This window comes from Carlito syrichta, unplaced genomic scaffold, assembly GCF_000164805.1.
Source record: "Carlito syrichta isolate Samal-C Ts95f unplaced genomic scaffold, Tarsius_syrichta-2.0.1 Scaffold313381, whole genome shotgun sequence".
Taxonomy (NCBI): Eukaryota; Metazoa; Chordata; class Mammalia; order Primates; family Tarsiidae; genus Carlito; species Carlito syrichta.
In genome coordinates, this window is record NW_007257477.1 from 795402 (window position 1) to 817528 (window position 22127).

Below are 22127 nucleotides of genomic sequence, written 5' to 3' on the forward strand. Positions count from 1 at the left end.
AAAAAAAAAAAAAAAAAAAGGTCTTACTGAGGTATGATTGACATACAGAGAGCTGAAGAAATTTAATGTATACAACTTGAAGTATTTGGAGAAAAGTGTACACCCTTGAAGTCATCACTATAATCAAGCCAATGAACTTATTTATGATCTCCAAGGTTTTCTCGTCTCCTTTTTTCTCCCTTTGTGGTAAGAGCACTTAATATAAAATGTACCCTCTTAGCAAAAAAAATTTTTTTTTCTTTTTTTTGAGTTGGAGTCTCACTCTGTCGCCCAGACTGGAGTGCAGTGGCTGCTCCCGGCCACCGCAGCCTCGACCTGCTGGGCTCTGGCAATCCTTCCGCCTCCACCTTCCAAGTAGCTGGAACTACAGGCATGCGCTACCACGCCCGGCTGATTTTTTTATTTATTGTGGAGATGAGGTCTTGCCAACTTGCCCAGGTGGGTCTCGAACCCACAGGCTCCAGGCAATCCACTCACCTCAGCCTCCCAAAGGCGCGGGATTACAGGTTGAGCCACCGAGCCCAGTTTCTTAGCAAAATTTTAAGTATACAATACAGTATTGTTCATCATAGGCCCTATGCTGTACAACAGATTTCTAGAACTCATCTATCGTGCATAACTGAAACCTTGTTCCCTTTGATCAATACCTTCCCATTTCCCCTTCCTCTCCCCTAGCAACTACCTTTCTACTCTCTGCTTCTATGAATTTGATTATTTTAGATTCTACATATAAGTGATATCATGCAATATTTGTCTTTCAATGTCTGGCTTATTTCACTTAGCATAGTGTCCTCCAGGCCCATCCTCATTTTCTTGAATAGCAGGATTTCCTTCTTTTTTAAGGTTAAATAACATTCCATATCAAATTTTTTTCATTCATTTACCAGTTGATGGATGTTAAGGTTGTTCCCATACCTCGGCCACTGTGAATAACGCTGTGATGAACGTGGGAGTGCAAATGTCTCTTTAAGGTCCAGACTCCATTTCTTTTGGATGTATATTCAGAAGTGAGATTCCTGGATCTTAGATAGTTTAATTTTTTGAGGAACCTTCATTTTGTTTTGTTTAGTGGCTGCACCATTTACATTTCCACCAACAGTGCATAAGGATTCCCTTTTCTCCACATCTTTGCCAACATTTGTCCTTTGATTTGATAATAGTCATCCCAATAGGTGTGAGGTGACATCTCACTGAATAATCATCATGTGCCTGATGATTGCTGATGTTCAGCACCTTTTCACGTGTCTATTGGCTATTTGTATATGTTTCGTGAAGAAATGTCTATTTGGGTCCTTTGCCCATTTTATTTTAATTGGGTTATTTTTATTTGGCTATTGAGTTGTAGAAATTCCTTATATATTTTGGATATTAACCCCTTATCAGATATATGATCTGCAAGTATTTCTTCCCATGCTGTAGGTTGTCTTTTCATTTTGTTGACTGTTTCCCTGCTATGCAGAAGCTTTTTAGTTTGATATAGCCCCTTTCTTCCTACAGTTCCTGCCTGTAGGAACTTTCTTACTGTATTAAGACCAAATGATTTTCTTAATGCTTATTTGGGAAGAGCCACTGTGCAACCAAAGGGAAGAAGAGGCAGTCAGGTCTTCTCCTCCTATGGTTTCTTTTTTTATTTCTTCTTAGTCTGAGAATTAGGAGCCATAGGGCTGTTGGCCTGCAGCCCTCTTTTATCCTTCATAGGAGTCTGAAGATACATTTTCTGAAAGAGTGGCAGGAGTGGAGTTGACTGAAGAATAAAGGGAGCTGAGCTTTCCAGAGAAAGCTCATGCAAGAGTCCAGGGAGTTCGAACTTAGATCCGGAGGGCCAGCATCACATGCTAGAAGGAGCCCACATCTTTGGACTGGCTTGGACAGTGATACCATTTCCACTCCCTGCCATCAGGGCTGGGACACTGCCACAGCCCCACTGATTTGAAGCCTAGAGCTACAGTGTGGTGATATTCCTCTTGCTGACTCACACTGGAGTACCATAGTGGCGTGCAGAAATTCTGTGACGAAAGACAATATTCCTGACATTTCTCCAAGCACTCAGATTTTCCAGTGGATTTCCTTGAACACAGTAATTCTGTCATCCAAACTGTGGAGAAATAGCTCAATGTTTCCACAGTGAGGTGGAAAAACTCACTCTGGTTGTAAAAATTCTGAGACTACTCTCTTTTTCTCCAAGAGACCCACAAGGGATCTATTAAAATGTAAGATTGAACCAGACCTGGTGGGCGTTGCTTTGGAGCTAAAGGATACCTAGAGACTTTAAAGGGTGTGAATTTGTGGCCAGAACCAAATGTGACCTGGACACGCTTCCTGTGAGTTTGGCCCTGGGTTCCTTATCTTTCTTACTTGAACGTGGTTGACTAGACATGGGAGTTCTATCTGGTAACTGGAGTGTCACCAGTGGCCCCATTCTGAAGGTATTTGAGTTTGAGACCCCAGATAAAACACTGCTATAGACTGAATATCTATGTACCCCCAAATTAGTACATTGAAACTTAACCCTCAACATGATGGTATCTGGAGGTAGGATCTTTGGGAGGTTATTAGGTCATGAAGGCGGAGCCCTTGTGAATGGGATGAGTGCCCTTAGAAAATGGCTATCTATGAACTAGGAAGCAGGCTCTAACCAGACACCAAGTTTGCTGGCAGCTTGACTTTGGATTTCCCAGGCTCTAGAGCAGTGCAAAATAAAATTCTGTTGTAGTAGCCCAAATGAACTAAGAAATACTTTAGACATTCAACAATAAAAGAAGTGGAGAGAGAGGTCTCTCTTGGTCTCTCTCTCGCTTCCTCTCCACTTCCTCCAGCTCTATGAAGCAAACTACAAATGAAAAACTCACTTATTTCATTTCATGTAACTTTCACAACTAATAATTACTTTTACTTGTATATGTTTCCTAAAGAAATGTCAATTTGGGTCTTTTGCCCATTTTATTTTAATTGGCTTATTTTTATTTGGCTATTGAGTTATAGAATTTCCTTATATATTTTGGATATTAACCCCTTATCAGATATAGGATCTGCAAGTATTTACACTAGAATGCATGCTTCCTGTGGATAGGGAGGGGACTAACTTGGTCACAACTATATCCCCAGGCACAAAGTAGGTCTCAATGAATATTTGTTAAATGATTGAGTGAATGAATAAATAAATAGATAAATAAATAAATGTGGATTCATAAAATTATGACTAAAGGCAAATTTACACCTCATGTAAAAATATGTTAAAGTCTCATGTAAAGGAAATAAAACATAGGATGTAAGGGAAAGGTGATTTCTCCCAATGTGTCTTTGAAACTAAGGTAGTGATTGATGCTGGAAAAAGTATTTTTAAATGGCTTAGTAACTAAATTTCTAATTAATGAACTAGAGGAGAACAGCCTATGGAAGGAAAATGCTGATGGAATTCTCCTCCTACAGAGGACCCCTGTCAATTTGCAATAACACTTTTTTCTTTTGGCTCTACCATCTTACAAAGCAGAAGGCAGACACTTCTTCATAGAGCAACCATGCAATGTACTGTCCCAATTGGGCCTCTGAGAGCACAAAGGATTATTAAGGGGGTCATGGGAGCACATTGGGACTTTTCTGGATAAATGACCACATGAAGTCTAATTTACCTCTGCACTAGGAAAGTTAATCTGATTATTCAAGGTTAGAGCAATTTCTTGAATAATTCATCTGGTGAAGATGTTTGTTCTTTACTGAACTCTTTCTTGAACTTGGATGAGTTTTAATCTTAAGAATTAATTCTTACAAAGTAAAGTACCTTGAGCTTGTCTGGCAAGTTTTCGGTTCTAGAGTTAACTCTTAAGACACAAAGTGTAACACACAGGTCACTATTCCTGGATGATCTATCAAGTGAGCACGGTAAGCCCTCAATTCTCGCTCTTTTCTTTTGATGAAAACAGAATATAAACATATACAATACCTGCAACACAGCCATCCCTGAGACATACTTTGGAGGTCAAGTGCTTTGTCACAGATTTACTTCCTATGCCAGTGCTGTGGCACAAAGATCACACCAGCCTTCCTGGCCATAAAATCTTCAATTTTTCCCATTCCTGCTGCCAAAGCTGAAATGCCAACAAACACCAGGAACCTGGCCTGTGATTATACACACTTCATATTTTACATTCTGAAACCCCAGGGAATATGCTGCCGAGAACAGAGTCCTATTTCTGAAATGGCAGTTGAACAGATACAACACTCAGGCTCTGTCGAGCATGACTGGGTATTTGCATAGGCAGAAACAGACAAAGACCTCACAGATTCTCCCAGTCTGTGGGTACCTCCTGGCATAGGTGACGGACCTCAGCTAACTTTTCTCACTTATTTCTATTTTGTTGTTTTTTAACCTTCTGAATTACTCAACAAGATTCTTATAGGAAAAAAAAAATTACCAGCACACATATAAATCAATCACAAGGCAACTCAGTCACAGCCTCTGACGGGTTTGAACCTGTCTGCTTAAAGATGAGAAAACACAACTTCAGTGTTCTTCAGGCTAAAACTGTACCCTGATCCTTGGTGTTGCAATAAAATAGCAACATTTACAGCCACACTCAGATTTGGGGTTTGCTTTTGTCAAAATTTTCTTTCCCAGCTTTGTAAGTTAATTTCACTGCCAGTGTATTTTTCTCAATTCCGTCCTCTGTTTTTCCCTCTTCTTTCATTCCTTCCCTTCTTTCCTGCCTCCCCTTCCTTCTTTCAAGAATCAACCCAAGGGCCAGAGGACCCTCAGGAAGGGCTCGTGATGACAAGACTGTTCCGCTACAAAGTGAATTCTATGACTCAGTGCCACCTGCCTTCTTCTCCTGTTCAATCCCATTTCTTTGTCAAAGGAGTGTCAAAATCTGCCCTTGGGAAGGGCACGCTTCTCATTGCTTGGATTAAACAAAGATTTAATACCCACTCTTGCTTCATTTGCAAGATGTGAGGCTGGTGGTGCTACTTGCATCTGTTCTTGGAGGACAGGCGCTCAGTTTGATTTTTCCTCCTTGACAGTATTTGGGCCAGTGTCTGTAGAGCAAGGTGTCTGAGAACTCCCTGGGAATGAGCACACCACTTCTGCACAACCACGGTGGCAGTATGTGCTGTTGCTCTTTAGTCCAGTCATAAGCAATGACTGACACAAGTGCTCTACCTATAGTGCTGGAAAGAAATCTCTCTTTATAGCCAGTCACTGCAATACACTTTTATAAGCCTGTTGCATGATCTAGAAACACTGGCACAGTTCCTCCAACGAGAGATAGCAGAATTCGTTAGAGGGCCTAAACCCTTACCCACGGACCCTTCTGAGCAAAGAAAAGGAGACTTAACTACTATCTTTTATTATTATTATTGTTGTTGTTGTTGCTACTGTTATTAATTTTGTTATTTTTTAAAGTCTTTTATTTCAGTAGCTTTAGGGAGTACAAATCGTTTTTGGCTACATGGTTGCATTATATAGGGGCAAAGAAGTCTGGGCTTTAAAAAGTGTATCCACCACTCCACCTGTTTAACTTTTTAAAAAGATTTCGATCTCGTCTCTCTAAAGACTTAGGAAAAATCTCTGTTCTTCAAGTATATAACATGTCACCATTTGTTTTTCAACAGAAAACTCATTTAAATGCAGAGCTTCTACATGCATAGACCATTTCTGGAAGGACATAGAAGGAGATGCCTTGAGGAAGAAGAATTGGGAGGTTGAGGACAGGGGTATGAAAAAACTTGGCTTTCACCGTAATCCTTTTAGAACAGCTAAAATTTCCTTTTTATGTATATGCATTAATTTACATTTTAACACTAAATTAAATTGACATTGCTCTTTAGTCAATATACACTACTGTTTCTATCCATTTTCCTATCTCTTATCTCCCCCTCCTCCATGAATTCCCCAGACAAGTGCTGGCTCAGTTTCTAGAAATGAAACAGAAATGAAGAGAAGAAATAAGAAACAGTGCTATGCACTGTGCCAGAAATGGGGGTGGGTAGCCAAATGAAAATGAGTAAGAAAAGCTTAAGACACAATCCCTCATAGAGCCATGACAAAGGAGAGGAAACATGAGTCTCTTGGCCTTTAAGTCTGCACTCCCTGGACACACCTCCTCCCCAAATTTCTCCTCAAAAATTGCAAAAGTAACAAATTTTTACCTCAATCAGTGAGACAATATAAAGATATATAATGAAAAATTCATAACTACTCACCCCATTTCAAATTGTTTTATTTTTGTTCTTCTACAACTTTCTCCATGTACATATCTATGTACACATGGCTTTTGCTGCTTCTTTTAAAAAATGGGTTTAAAGTAAGCACACACTATGCTTTAACTTTTTTTTCATTTATTTATCAGGGATAAACCACCCAGGTCAGTAAGTGTAGATCTAATACATTCTTTCTTTTAATAGTTGTATAATATTTCAGGTATGTTACTGTATGACCATAATCATAATTTATTCAACAATTTCCTTACTGAATCTGTCCCTTTCTTAAATAAATCCATTGTTTGACTTTCTTCTCTGGATCACTTTTCTTCTAAATAACTGATAATGTATATGGAGCATTAACTGATGCCAGACACTGAAATAAACAAGCCCACTCAATTAATTCTCACAATAAACCCATAGAATGGGTAGTACTGTTATTCTCATGTTGTAGATTAAGAAACTGAGACTTGGAGAAACTGAAGAGTATATCCAACATTATAGAGCTAGTACATTGTAGAGATAAGTTTCAAATCGAAGTTTGATGCCAAAGCCTTGATCTTAACTGTAAGTCAGTACTGCCTCATTTTCACACTGTCCCATGCAATCATGGGTCTGTGGCCATAGTCTTAAGCATTACCCTGTTATTTCCAACGCTGAGCTGAATCACTTGACCAGGAGTTCCACAGGGACCTCTCATTCAACACAATCAAACATGACTCTCTTGTCTCCCTCACCCCAATCTCGTGCTCATCCTTTACTTCATCTCTGGAAATTCATCCTCAAGCAAGTCACTGACTGACTTAGGAGGAAAATACTCACCTTTTCAGAGTGGTCTGTACACAGAGATCCCTGGTTCTAGCTTTTACGACTACCTTCTCTGTTTTCACATGCACACAGAGGCTGAAGCTATACTCATAAACGCAAGCAGGGATTGAATTCCTCTGATAATCACACAAAAATGAAACTCTGAACACCCTATTCTGAGACCACCACACCAACAATTAACTTCCCACCATGCTTGCTATCCTATATTCAGCTTCAACAATATGCAATTAAAGACCAGTATGAGCTACAACTCAGTTTAGTTAACCAACTGCTAGTTAAGATAGCTCTGATTTTATAAGAGAAGAATGTGGCAAGTCAACTGGACATGGATCCAGTTTGGAATGAGTAATGACATGAATGATTTATGATTGCTTGGAAATCAGTGATTGTGAGAAGACAGCCAGAATGAGCAACATCAGGCTAACAGTATTTCCTTCTTTGGCAGATAAACTAAATCAGGAGATCCAGGTTGCCTTCAAGTATCTGCAAGGCTTTCTTGCAGAAGATTTGCATTTTTTTCAGTCTACCCCTTAAAGGTAGTCCTGAACCACTGAATAGAAGATACTGAGAAACATGGAGTCAACACAAAGGTAAAATTTCTAATAGTTATAGATGCCTAAAAGTAGAGGAAATAAGTTCATTTTTTGCTTGGAGGTGATGAAGTATAGAAAAAAGTGACCAGTCAGCCGGAGGTTATTCATTTTTGAAAGAGGAAGAATGCGTAACTTTGAACTCCCTTCAAACCTTGAGATTCTAGAATTTTATTAACTGGACAAAGCAAATTTGAGTGCAAGTGCCAACAATGGTGTAGAACAGTGACTTGCATGTAAAGAGCAGGTTTGGGTGGGTTCTCTGGAGGCCAGAGGAGCAGTGCCCAAGGCAGAAAGAGACACAAAAGGACAGTCAAACTGCAGGCTTCTGATCGGCCCACCACCAACACAACTCTGGAACCAGAGCCCCTGTGACACTGTTCCCCAGGGTGTGGGGCAGTTTGACTGTCAGCTTTCACTAACTTCATTTTGCAACTCAATGGAGAAACTTATCACGTATGAACATTTTTGTCAAACAGTAACAGTACTTGCAATAATGTATGTTTTTACTTAAGTTTACAGAAAAGTAAAAGTAAAAATTGACAGTTGCAAGACAAAGGAAAAAATTTCACTTTCTTGCATATACTGCAGACTATTTATCAAAAAGGCACATTATAATACCACATTGTACTTTTAGCTCTTTTTCCTGCCAGGCTGAAAGTGCTGGGATCAGGGATAAGGATTTGGTCCTAACGTACCTGAAAAACACAGCTCCAAAACTAACATACATGGCTTAGGGAACCAAAAGAATGACAAGCCTTGGTCTAAGCCTCAGCTGTTCTCTTGTACAGTTCACTGTGTGCTCAGCTCCAGCAGATGATCACCTCAGGGCTGCTAGAATTATTCCACATAGATTTTGCAGTATCAAGCCAAGTAGCTGCAAAGCACTTTGCTTAGTGTAACAGAAAACAGTGAAAAAACAATATATGTATGAATGAATGACTGTCAGGACTGAATGTTTATGGCCTGCCAAAATTTATATGTTGAAGCCCTAAGCTCTGATGTGATGGTATTTTGGGAGGTAGGGCCTTTGGGAGATAATTAGGGCGGGGCTCTCAAGATGGAATTTGCGATCTTATAATGAGAGACAGCAGAGAGCTTGCACGTGCTCTCTCTCTCTCTCTCTCCTGCCACCACATGAGGATATTGCAAAAAGGCAGCCAATTATAACCCAGGAAGAGAGCCATCACAAGGAACTCAGTCGCCCAGGCTGGAGTGCAGTGGCATGATCACAGCTCACTGCAGCCTTGACCTCCTGGGCTCAGGCGATCCTTCTGCTTTAGCCTCCCAAGTAGCTGGGAATACAGGCATGTGCCACCATGCCTGGCTAATTAAAAAAAAATTTTTTTTTGTAGAGACGAAGGCTCACTATGTTGCCCAGGCTGGTCTCAAACTCCTGGGCTCAAGCAACCCTCCAGGTTGGCCTTCCAAAGTGCTGGAATTACAAGCATGAGCCACCAAGCCTACTTGAGCAAATACTACATACCAAGTCCTAGGCTGAAGGCCTCATATGCACTCCCCAACCCAACTCACTGAATTCTAACAACTACCCTCAAGTATGCTTTTCTAGGATCTCCATTTTATCAATGGAGAAACTGAGGTCTAGAGAGGTCAAGTGACTTGCTCTAGATCCCACAATTGGGAAGTGGCAGAGCCAAGACTGGAACTCAGGTCTATCCCACTCTGGAGCCCTGGCTCTTATCCATAACACCAGCCCTAAAAGTTCTAACAATATGTATGACTTTTGACTCAGTGGTAATATCTCCAGAAGTCTGTTCCAAGGAAAGAATCAAAGACTGACCCAAATAGATACATACAAGGATATAAACTCACTATTACTGATACTAGTAAACTGATTCAAATATACTACAACTTAAATAGGTTCCTAAGATGGACTACTTTACATCACTTAAGATTAGGCTTAAGAGACAATGTAAATAATAACTTTCATGATGGGGAAAGTGGTCATGATATAATAAGTAAAAAAAATCAAATCAAAAATGTATATATAATATGGCCTCAATTTTTTATTTTTTAAAGTAAATACAGTAAAAGACTTTAATAAAACATATCTAAAGAAAAATGATTGCCTTTCAGTTATAAGATTACAAGTTATTTCATTTTTACTTTTAATACTTTTTACTTCAACACCTACTATATGTCACTTTTGTAATTAGAAAAGCAAGAGTAAATTTTATTTTAAATATTAAAAAACATGGTGGAAAACCATTGTTCTCTCTAATGAATATCTATTCAAATGAAGACTCTATATAGATACATTTTTATGAGCAGAATATTTTTGCACAGCCTAGTTTGAAGATACAGCCCCTTAATAACTTTAGGGTGTTACAGTTACTCAATAACTTACACTTAACTGTAGAAAAGTGAAATTGCCACAGTTATAACTTCTTCAAGATCATTTTTTTAAATTGAACTTTGCTTTGTATCGTCCTTAAACCTATTGTATGACCTTGAAGAAGTTTTATTATTTTTTGCTTTTTTGAGTTGGGGTCTTTCTCTGTCACCCACGCTGGAGTGCAGTGGCACAATGATGGCTTACTGCAGCCTTGACCTCCTAGACTGAGGTGATCCTTCCTCCTCAGCCTCCCCAGTAGGTGGGACCACATGAATTCACCACCATGCCCACCTAATTAAAAAAAAATTTTTTTTGTAGAGATCAAGTCTCTACAAAAATATAGTCTATGTTGTCCAGGTGGTCTCAAACTCCTAGGCTCAAGCAATCCACCTGCCTCAGCTCCCAAAGTGCTGGGATAACAGGTGTAAGCCACTGTGCCCAGCCCAGAAGTGGATTACTATTGAAATCCTCTGACTATAGCAGGCAGATCGAATATATCTCTGAGAGAGATTAGCATTGCCTTAAGCAAAAAAGCACATAACACATTTTCCGCAGTGCCACGGACCTAAGTCGTCAAGTGTAGAAATGTGATAGAAGAATCATGGCCAAGACCATGATTGCTTCTCAAACACAAGTCATGTCTTTGTGATGGGTGAAAGAATGATTTATAATATCATCAAAATAAAAAAAACCCCAAAATTTAAAATTAAAGAATTAGAACTATAATTTGAAAAACACTACCATCTCTTCAGTGGATCAGAGAAAAATCTCAGAAGGCTTTTATTTATAAAAAGCACTACTTTGAACTCTGAAAAAAAAAACATGGGTATGGACCAATGAATAAGCCAACAAACGGGCTGCTCTTCCTTAGTCAAATACCATCTCATGGTTGAAGTGTAAGGAATTTTTTGTTGGATTAATAAAAGCAGAGAGCTTAGAATAGAGCCTGGCTCATAGTAGGTACTCAATAAATGGTGGGGATTATAACATATTCTCAGTCCTGACTTGTCATTTTTTTTTTTTTTGAAGTCGGGGGTCTGACTTTGTCCCTCAAGCTGGAGTGAAGTGGCACGATCACAACGATCTTGACTCGTGCGGCCTCGATTTCCTGGGCTCAGGTGATTATTCTACCTCAGCATTCTGAGTAGCTGGGACTACAGGTGTGTGCCCAGCTAATTTTTTGACTTCCTTTTGTAGAGACAAGGTTTTACTATATTGCCCAGACTGGTCTCGAACTCCTGGGCTTAAGCAATCTACCTGCCTCAGCCTCCCAAAGTGCTGGAATTTCAGGCATGAACCACTATAACTTGACCCTGACTTGCCATTTTAAAATAGAAAAAGCATCGAGTTTGAAGTGTAGGTCAATACCATGAACACTTCAGAACACCTATCTTCCTCTCACTGTCCTAGATGGTAGGCTTAGACAGCCACAGTCCCAGCTCTCAGGAAGCGGCCCATCTGCTGAGGGTACAGCCCACTAAAAAAGCCAAGGCAAGGGTATTACAGGCTGCCATGAGTGTAGAGGAGGGCGCCTAATCTAGCTTGAGTTTGGAGGGCAGGGGTGCCCAGGAAAAGCTTCTTCGAGGAAGTAACAAACAAACAGGATTCTTGCTAGGATTCCAGCAAGAAACTTGGCAAAGAAGGGAGAAAATCATTCTACACCAAGGAAGAGGCATGTGGAAAGGCTTGTAGGGTGAGCAAACTCAGCACCTACATGAACTTGAAAGGACGTTACTGAGGTGGGACTGTTGAGTCCCGCCACATACAGTGTGACCTTGAACAAGTCCCTTCACTTCCCAGACCCTCAAGTTTCCTCACCTATAAAATAAGGATAATGCCACTTGCCTTGTACACTTGTCATAAGAAATCAAAATTAAATAGGGGAATTTATCTTTACGAGATAAATGCTCAAAACACATGACCAGTGATCGGTATCGTAGAAAAGTGAGAAGGGGCTTGGGTCATCTCCCCCATGATGCCGTAGTCCTCCCTGCTCCAGCCACTGGTGCCTTTGTGACTCCTTGACCATGCTGCACACACTCCCTCACAAGGACTTGGCCTGGAATGTTCTTCCCCCAGATATTCACATGGAGCTGCCTCCTCCTGTCCTTAGGTCTCTGCTCATCTGCTCAAATACCCGTTATTGGAGAAGGCTTTCTTAATCCTCCATGTAAAATAGTAAACCTTTTCCCCCTGAATTTTATCTTCCCTTTTCCACGCTTTTTACCTATACAACGTATCACCTCAACATTCAATACATTGACCTCAGCCGGGCTTGGTGGCTCAGCCTGTAATCCCGTGCCTTTGGGAGGCTGAGGTGAGTGGATTGCCTGAGCTCGCGGGTTCGAGACCCGCCTGGGCAGCGAGACCTCATCTCTACAATAAATCAAAAAATCAGCCAGGCGTGGTAGCGCATACCTGTAATTCCGGCTACTCGGAAGACTGAGGCGGAAGGATCGCTGGAGCCCAGCAGGCGAGGCTGCGGTGGCCAGGAGCGGCCACTGCACTCCAGTCTGGGCGACCGAGTGAGACTCCAACTCAAAAAAAAAAAAAAAAATTTCTTTGTGCATTAAGCTGGGTCCTTTGAGAAACTGCATTACTGGAATGAAGCCCCAGGATAGTCACTCAACTGGTATGAAAATATTCCTGAATTTCCTCTCAAATTGACCACCAAACATTTGCCTGAGTACTAGAAGAGGGAACTCAAAATGAGTTCAACTGCTTCTTCCAAATAATAGAGTTTGTCCCATAGGCTCTCTGGCTTCCTAAGAAAATTATCTCAAGCATATATGCTATGTGGTAAGTATATTAATCACACATAATTTCAATATATTGCTGACATACAGAGAAAATGATTTGGTTTGAGAGAAAAGGATTTAGGTTACTATGAAGAAATCAATTTTCAAAGGGTTAATTATGACAAGCTAAAACTTCAATTTCTGTGACAAATTCCATATTATTAAGGCAATGTCTTGAGGATAATTTCAGCCTAAGCCCATGATACAAAGAAAACCCAAATCAACTAATAATATGTATGCAAAGAATGATCTCTAATATTGACATGGCATGTTTTAAAGAGCTTTCACATTTTTATTCCCATTTGATTTGAGTTTCACTAACACTCTACAGGGAAGCCATGTCAACCATACCCCCATTGTACAGATGGACAAACAGGCTTAGAGCATTCAGTAGCCTGCCCACATCCCCAGGACCAGGGCTGGCTCCGACACCTAGGGCTTCTGAAAATCATGCCCAGTATTCCTTCTTTTTTCTTTCTTTTTTTTGAGTTAGAGTCTCTCTCCATTGCCCAGGCTGGAGTGCCATGGCACGCTCAGGGCCACCCCAGTGTTGACCTGCTGGGCTCAGGCGATCCTTCCGCCTCAGCTTTCCAAGTAGTCGGAAGTACAGGAGCACGCTACCACAACCGGCTAATGTTTTAATTTTATTGTAGAGAGATAAGGTCTCGCCAAGTTGCCCAAGCTGTTCTCAAACCCGTGGGCTCTGGCAATCCCTCACTTTGGCCTCCCAAAGTGCTGGAATTACAGGCTTGAGCCACCGCACTTGGTCCCAGTATTCTTTCAATAGAAATAATATATACTATGTCACACACTGACTTTCAAATAAGTGATTTTTGTCTACTCTTTTGTACCATTATATTTTTAATGGAATTGTACTTTGGGGCACACAAAATGATGCAGTATATCAATTGTTTTTCAAGCCTGGAGCCAAATTTAGGCGATGTCTAATGGGATCTGGTTCCCTCAGGGTTCTATCCTTGACTCACTCTTCCATTTAAGACAATCTTTTTAGGTGATCTCTTCCGGTCTCATGGTCTGAATTAACAGTTATACGTCCTGATGACGTTCAAATATTCAGTTCCAGCCCATTCTCTTCCCTAGGCTTTAGACTCATATCAACTTACCTGTCCATTAAGCATCTCCATTGGAATGTCTCAGGTACTTGCTATGAAACAGGTATCAAAATGCCTCATTTTCCTTCTCTGCCCAGGTCTCTTCCTGGACTCATGATCTCTCTTAGCTAATGGTACCAACATCTACTCAACCTTCTGGCTAAATACCCGGGAATGACTCCTGTTTCTTTTTCACCAAGAATCCACCCAATTACCTAGTCTAGTCTGTTCTACTTGCTAATATCTCTTGAACTTCAGCCTTTCTCTTCAGCCCTACCCTTGCTATCTTAGTTCAGGTCCTCATCATCTGCTTATCTGAAACACTGCAATTGTCTCAAATTGAACCTCCCCCACCTAGTTGCCACCCACCAGGTCCATGTACACAAGCTACCTTCCCCTAACAAATGTAAAATATAAATCCACTCATGTCATAAGACTTGCTGAAAATTCTTCAAAGATTCTCCCTTATCTGCCAATAAAGCCCAAACTCCCTGGTAAGGCATTTGTGTCTAACACTGAGTTTCCTATCAAATAACTATTCCCTCCCTTCTTAATCACACAAGACCCTGATTTTTAGCTGGAACACAGCCACTTGTGATACTGTATTTCCCAGGCTTCACTGCAACTAGGTGCAGCCGTGTGAGCAAGTTCTGGCTAATTCCATGTTAAGTATTGTGTAGAATTTCAGGAAAATTCCCTTTAGAGCTGACTCAGTTGAAAGGAGTGTTCTTTGCCCATTCTTGTAGCCTGGAACTGGAATCCAGAGATGATTCCTGGAGCTTGAGCAGACATTTTAGACCAGAAGTTGACCTTGAAGATGGCAGAACAGAAAACACAGAAATCTGGGTCCCAGATGACTCCACAGAGCTTCCCTGGAGGGGCTGGACTACCAAGCTGAAGGCTTTGTACGTGAGAGACAAATATATTTCTGTTGAGTTTAAGCCACTGCCATTTTTACATTTCCTCTAAAGGCAATGGTGCCAAATCCCAAGTGATACAGAATTCAAATATCTCAAGAGTAGAAAGCCCTTCAGAGCTTCATTTCTGCTAACCGCTCCAGCCTTCTCTTTGAGGTATAGTAGACTATACTTCAAATTTTAGCCTCTAGTACTACCAAAATTTCTGCAGTTTTCTACTCTACCCACACATTTACCACAAACTTTCATACTTCTCTGCTTTGCTCAAGCTTGCCCTCCTCATCCCCTAACACCCTTCTTATCTTTGTCCGGCTTTTAACTTTTCACTCTCAGTTCAGGCATCACGTCCTTCAGGAAGTTTACCTGACTACCCATATTAGGCTAGTGGCCATTCTCCCTACTCCCAAAAGACCTTAGGCATATCCCAGTTCTGGAATCCATCTGCCATTACTTGTTTATAGCCATCACAGAAAGAGCCTCCTAGGGCAGACATCTACTCATCTTCATCATGTATGCAAAATCTCCCAAGGCAATGCCCGGTACAAGGTAGCAGCCCAGGAAATATTTCTGACCTCAAATGGATTTTCCTCACCGAAATGAAATGGACAGTGTTGAATGCCACAAGATGTCTTGATTAGCTCTTCATGTCAGCAGTAAGTTGAAGACTGAAACAAATTTTTCGAATCATATTTTTATTTTTCTAGAGATGGAAAACAAACTTCAGATGAACCATCTTAAGAGAACATCCACTATGAGAAGCAATTTACTGTTTGGATGTTTCAGACCAGACCTGAATTCTCTCTTCTGTGAAAGTACTTGGCACTCAGAAATCTCTGAGGTCTCATTCAGCTCGAATATTTTATAAATCCATTGTTGAGTGTAAACACATAGACCTGAACACAAGGAACTCACTGTGAACAGAAGGCTCCTCCAGGGATTGGCAACATGACTAGCCTTACCTAACCTTTAAATAAATTATTTACAAGGAGTGTCTAAAAAAACTTTGAAGTCATCAGCTGACTGAATACTCTAGAATAAGGAAATGCCAAGTGAAGTAAGCTATGCCTCTTAGACTCCAGCCACACTGGCCTTTAAAAGCTCTTGACCTTGCCATGTTCCCTCCTATTACTGGGCTTTTGCATTTGCTGTTGCTTCTGTCCTGAATACTCTTTCTCTCCCTCTTCACTGTGACCTCAACTCCAGCGTCACTTCCTGATGAAAGTCTTCCATCCTTCCCTAATCAGGTCAAATCACCCTATCTGAGGTTCTCATCTAATGCATTGCATTTCTTTTCTTCATAGCACTGGTCATAGTTGCCATTTTCTTTTCCCTTTGAGTGGGGTCTCACTCTGTCTCCCAGGCTAGATTGCAGTGGCACAAGCATGACTCACAGCAGCCTAGACTTCCTGGGTTCAGAAAATCCTTCTGCCTCAGCATCTCAAGTAGCTGGGACTATAGGCAAGTGCCACTGCATCCAACCAATTTTTAAAAATTTTTGTAGAGATGAGATCTTGCTATGTTGCCCAGACTGGTCTTGAACTCCTGGGTTCAAGCAATCCTCACACCTTGGCTTCCCAAAGTGCTGGGATTACAGGCTTGAGCCACCACACCAGCCCACAGCTGCCATTTTCTATCAGGATGGTCATTTGCTTAATACCTTTCTCCCTCCCTAGACCATACCCTCCACCAGGGAGGGTTTTTGGTTTTGCTCAACATTGTCCATATCCCTGGCAGAGAGCTGATGCTCAGTAAATACTTGTTAAATGATCTCAGAAGGTTGTGCAAGGGAATAGAAATGTGGCTAGTATGTTTCACTGTGGGAAAGAAGATTCTATTAGGGGGAAATGACAAGCTACTCTAATAAAGCTGGAAAGTCCTGAGCTCTCCATCACATCCTTGAAAAGGGATCTTTCAGCCAGGCTTGGTGGCTCAGCCTGTAATCCCGCGTTTTGGGAGGCCGAGGTGAGTGGATTGCCTGAACCCATGGGTTCGAGACCTGCCTGGGCAACTTGGCAAGACCTCCTCTCTGTAATAAATCAAAAAAAAATTAACCAGGCGTGGTACTGTGTGCCTGTAGTTCCAGCTACTTGGAAGGCTGAGTCGGAAGGATTGCCGGAGCCCAGCAGGTCGAGGCTGCAGTGGCCGGGAGCGGCCACCACACTCCAGTCTGAGCGACAGAGTGAGACTCCAGCTCAAAACAAAGAAAGAAAGAAAGAAAAGGGATCTTTCAAAGTCAGGAATGGTGGCCACTTTCTGGTGAGTGTGGGAGAGTTATCGCTGAATGAGGCCAACATTTGGCAGAGCAAGGCATGACAGGCTAAGAGAAGAGGCAGGAACGGGACTAAAATGTTCACAGTTCCAGAATCAGTCCCAGCTGAGGGATCACAGTCAAATTCTGACGTGAAAGCTACTAATGTATTGAGTATTCTCACAGCTAGCATGTCCTGAAGAAACAAGGACTGTATAAACAACAAATGATAATCTGTAGCAGTCTTGGCAGTAAGCAGATCAAGAAAGAGTAGACCTGCTTCTGAAGCAGAAGAAATGATGCTATCAGTTGACAAAGGGAAAACAGAGCTGCAAAATCTGACTTTCATCTTTATCTAAAAAAATTTTCTCACTAAAATGAGTAGAACATAAATATGGAATTGAGTAACAATATAAGTGAGGTAACAGAAGGAGTCCAAAATTCCAGGCTCAAAAAGACATCACGGACTCTGTAAGTCTACTGACAAGAAATACCAAGAAGTGGCCGGGCTCAGTGGCTCAGCCTGTAATCCCAGTACTTTGGGAGGCTGAGGTGAGCGGATTGCCTGGGTCCGCGAGTTCGAGACCAGCTCAGGCAACTTGGCAAGACCTCATCTCTACAAGAAATAAAAAATTAGCCAGGCATGGTAGCGTACACCTGTAGTTCCAGCTACTTGAAAGGCTGAGGGGGAAGGATTGCTGGAGCCCAGCAGGTCAATGCTGGGGTGGCTGTGAGTGTATCACTACACTCCAGCCTGGGCGACAGAGTGAGGCTCCAACTCAAAAAAAAAGAAATACTAAGAAGTAAGAGAGCCCCCAGGAGATGGGAATCTGAGAGATGTCACCACAGTTTTCCAGAGGAAAAGAACTAGAGAGAGCAGAGACTCAGTCATGTGATATCCATCACTGAGCCAACACACAAATGGGTTTGGCAACAGATCACTTGTGCATTCTTCAGCAAGAAAGCACTGCTCATAGAGAGGGCCACTTACCAAGCAAGGCTGTGCCCAGCTGAGTTCAGACTGCACAGGTATCTAGAGTCAGCAAGGCACCTGCAGCCTCTCATCATCCTTGAGAATCAAGAGTTAGATGATGTTAGAATTTGGTATATTCACACAGATCCAACAACTGTGTTCAGAGACTAGCTTAATTGGGCTTATCTTGGAGGGAGACGGCTAATCTTCAGAAATTTAAATTTTTTTAAAGTTAAACTAAGTAAATACTTTTCTCTCCAGTTGAGGAGAAATCAAAGGTGATTTTCCTTAAGAGTTAATGTGCTACATAAACAACAGAGTAGAAGACAGTAAGTACATCAGGCCTGGACTGGTCGTCATCCTCTGTGGGGAAAAGCTTTCCTCTGTGGGCCACATCTGGAAAATGGGATGGCGAAGTATCACAGGAAGTGCTTGGAGCTTGAGGGGTAAATGGTGATTACCAGGCAACCAGCATGCCCAGATCTGCAAAAGGCAGAGAGTTGTCAGACTCATGAACTGCAAAGTATGTACTGGAAAGTGCTGTGTTTTTAAGTGTAACATGGTAAAGAGGAACTGAAATTTAAACCATGACCTTCTACAAACTCTACCTCACCTTTCCTATTTAAGATGCAATATTTCATACTTTGTCAAAAACAGCAACTCAAATGTCTTTTGGCTGGTGTTAGGAGTTTCAGGTTGAAATGTCCATGACGGCTAAATGTTATGAAGCATTCTGGAAAGTGGTGCCTATTATGCAGCCAATGGGAGGCATGCCCCTTTGTTTCCCTAACTTTTCTGTAGGGTTTGACTCTGGGCAGAAGTCAAAGCCATGTGTAAATTATTCATGAGCACTGTCTGGGCTCCTGATGGGCCAAGAAGCCTGGGACAAAGGAATGAATAGTCTTTTTTTCCCTTTAGCAAAGCTGACTTAATGACTGCCTACTTCCCAGCCTACTCTTCTTGATTTCTGGGACATGGCAGGTTCCAGACCTTCCAACCAAAGGCAAAGAGGCAGGCCCTTCTCTTGCTCCCAGGAACTGGGCTTCTGTTCTTCCATGAAATACAAGTGCACATATCTGAGAATCAGGGTCAGAACACAAAATGAAAAGCACATAAATGTAATCTGTCTGTCTTCCCTCATACAGGGCACAGTCAGCTAGAAGAGAAGAAATTCCTGTCGGAAATAGTCTAAGCCTCCACCATTAGAAGTCCTTTTCAACAATGACTTGCAGATGGTACCATCTTTGTAACTTGCTGGAAAACAAACACCCCCCCCCAAAAAACAACCCAAAACAGACAAATAACAACTCTGTTTAGATAGATCAGAGGCATCTTCTGGGGAGATTAGTTCTGATAAAGGCCATTCCGGGACATGTATGATGAACAAATCCACACCCTCCGTGACCCAACTGTGCCCTTCACTGCGTGTGAATTCCAAGGACTTGGCTTTCAGAGGCTTATCCTTAAGACGCTGTTCCCAGTCAGTAAACTGAGTGGAATTAAATTATGCTGTGAAATAAATCCACAGGATAAAAATAGCATTTGAATCTACCCTAATTAGATATGCTCCCTTCAAAGTCAACTGTATCAGTTAGAGTCTGCACATGGGGTTCAAGTCCAAGAGTAAATTAAAATACATTCTCAGAACCACAGATACCACGAATTGACATCAAATGTCTCAAGATGGGGTCTGACACTGCTTCAACGGAAATTACATCATCAGGTCACAGTGTCCATCCACCATATTTCAAAGTAAATAAGACAAGCAGACCAAGAGGTAGTAAAACCCAACACAGGAAAGCAAGCTTGCTGCCTGGCACCAATACTCAAAGTCTCTGAGGATCAAAGAAAGCTGAGTTTAGACCATGCTGCTTTTCTTCAACCTGCCTGATTTCATGAATTAAAGTTGTTCCCAAAAAGGGAATAAGAAATCGACTCTTCAATGATATTCAACATCTTCTAGTCTCTCATAGGAGACAGTCTAGCCCAGTGGTTACAAACATGGTTTGAATTCTGACTTCACTACCAGAGAGCAGTGTGGTTATTAAGCCTTTCTAAGACTTAGTTATTCATCTAAACAATGCAAATAATACTACTGACTATAGAAGAATTAAGAAAGAAATATAGATAAAGTGCTGGTCCTGTAACATGTGTTCAGCTTAGCTTTATTATTGTTTAGTTTTATTATTATTTTGATTTACAACAGAAGTCTCTGTCAAGGAGGAAAGTCATTATCCTTAAAAATTAAACATGGAGGCCGGGCATGGTGGGTCAATACCAGCACTTTGGGAGGTCAAGGTGAGGGGCCTGAGCTCACAAGCTAGAGCACAGCCTGGGCAACTTGGCGAGACCTCATCTCTACAATAAATCAAAAAATTAGTCAGGAGTTGTAGTGCTCACCTTTAGTTCTGGCTACTTGGAAGGCTGAGGCAGAAGGATCGCCCGAGCCCAGCAGGTTGACGCTGGGGTGGCCATGAGTGTGCCACTGCACTCCGCCTGGGCAATGGAGTGAAATTCCAACTCAAAAAAAAAAATTAAATGTGGAAAAGTTTCTGTCTGGGGTAAGCAGAACAGAGATGGATGGATAAGCCATAGAGAGGAGGAAAAAAAAAATGGAACTCACAGCCCAGAGTCTGATACTACCATAGGGAAGGACTCAGTTCCCTTCACCCTCAGAGATCCTACCAGTTACCTTCATGTATCATATGCTGGGCGTAAAGTAAAGAGTGGGGAAAAAAAAAATCTGTCATAGCACCACCATGAGATCACCAGAGCCTGGTCAAGAAAGCCCAAAACACAGGCTGTCTTAAAGCAACTTGTGGCAGCCTTATAACTTCAGAATGAGTGGAAATTCCTGATGACCTTCCAGCAGATGATGCCGCTGCAGTTGTCCAGGTCCAGTTCCCAGTCCTGCAACACTTTCTCTACCACGCAGGGCCTTGGGTCTATGATGAAAGAGCTACCTCTAGTTGAGGTTTGGGGGCACTTCACTGAGAATTCATTGGAAGGAATGTCTGTCTAGTGCCTGTTACACCCCCTTTGCTGTCTCACTTCTTTCTGGCATCTTCTACCAGTTCTACTGCATTCTTTACTTGTCTCACTACTTGTTCTCCTCCTATTTTGACTCCCAGGGTACTTAAGAATGTCCACTGTTTTTAAGGCTGTCATGTACTTTAACAATGATGTTAGTATTGTCATACATTTACAAAAGGAACTGTACTTAATGAGGCTAATAAATAGCAAACTTCAATCAGGAAATTCTTTACTTTGACATTCATACCTCATATATAAGTGATTTTTTCTCCAAGAAAAGCAAAAATTGCATCTCAAGAAAAAAAAGGAGGGTTTATGTGGCAACTAGGTTATAATGTGTCTTAAAGAGTAGGAGGATATTGACAACAGGGAAAAAAGAAAAACTGGAGAAACGAGAACTGTCTAACATCCACTACTACATTTCCCACCCTCCCTGACCTTCTCTCTGACTAGGGTTTCATTTGATGTCTATTGAGTTCTGAGCTCTAACAATATCAACCAGATTTTGAGCTCAAAGTACGGGTATATCATGATCAAAAAATTGTGTGTCATGAAATGGAATCAAATAATATTTGAGAGGGGGCTACAAATGGCAGATACCATCAAGCAGGACATTGCTCATTGAAAGTTCACCTCCTAGCTCCTGCCTGTTGGACCATGCCCCATCTGACCATGATTCTTATTACAGTGACTTAGAGCAACAGTTATCCACACTCTTCAGTCTAGGTGTGGATTCTTAACATGGAACAAACCCACAGTTAACCAATTCCCTTCAATGTCAAGACAAAAAAAAGAGAACACCAATGTGGTCAGCACCTTGCAAGGGCTTGGCTGTCATAGGCCCTTAGCAATCCCTGGGTGAACCAATTTGTGAACAGTCCCTTTAGAGGCTCTCTGGCCTATTTTATGAATACAAATAAGGTAATTTCTTGTGTTGAGGCAGTGTTTATCACTATGTCAACCATTTATCCTAATGGATGCTTAGAAATTTTGTGAATTTAATTCCAAAAAGATTTCCATTGATTATCACGAGAATTGGCAGGACAGATCAAGCCAGGAGAAGGGATGGGGGATGAA

The 22127-nt window shown here is 41.5% G+C and overlaps 1 protein-coding gene across 1 annotated transcript in view; it reads right to left on the bottom strand.

Moving 5' to 3' along the window:
* PRKCH (protein kinase C eta) overlaps window positions 1–22127 on the bottom strand; it is a 236760-nt gene that overhangs the window by 51227 nt on the left and 163406 nt on the right. The window lies entirely within an intron of this gene.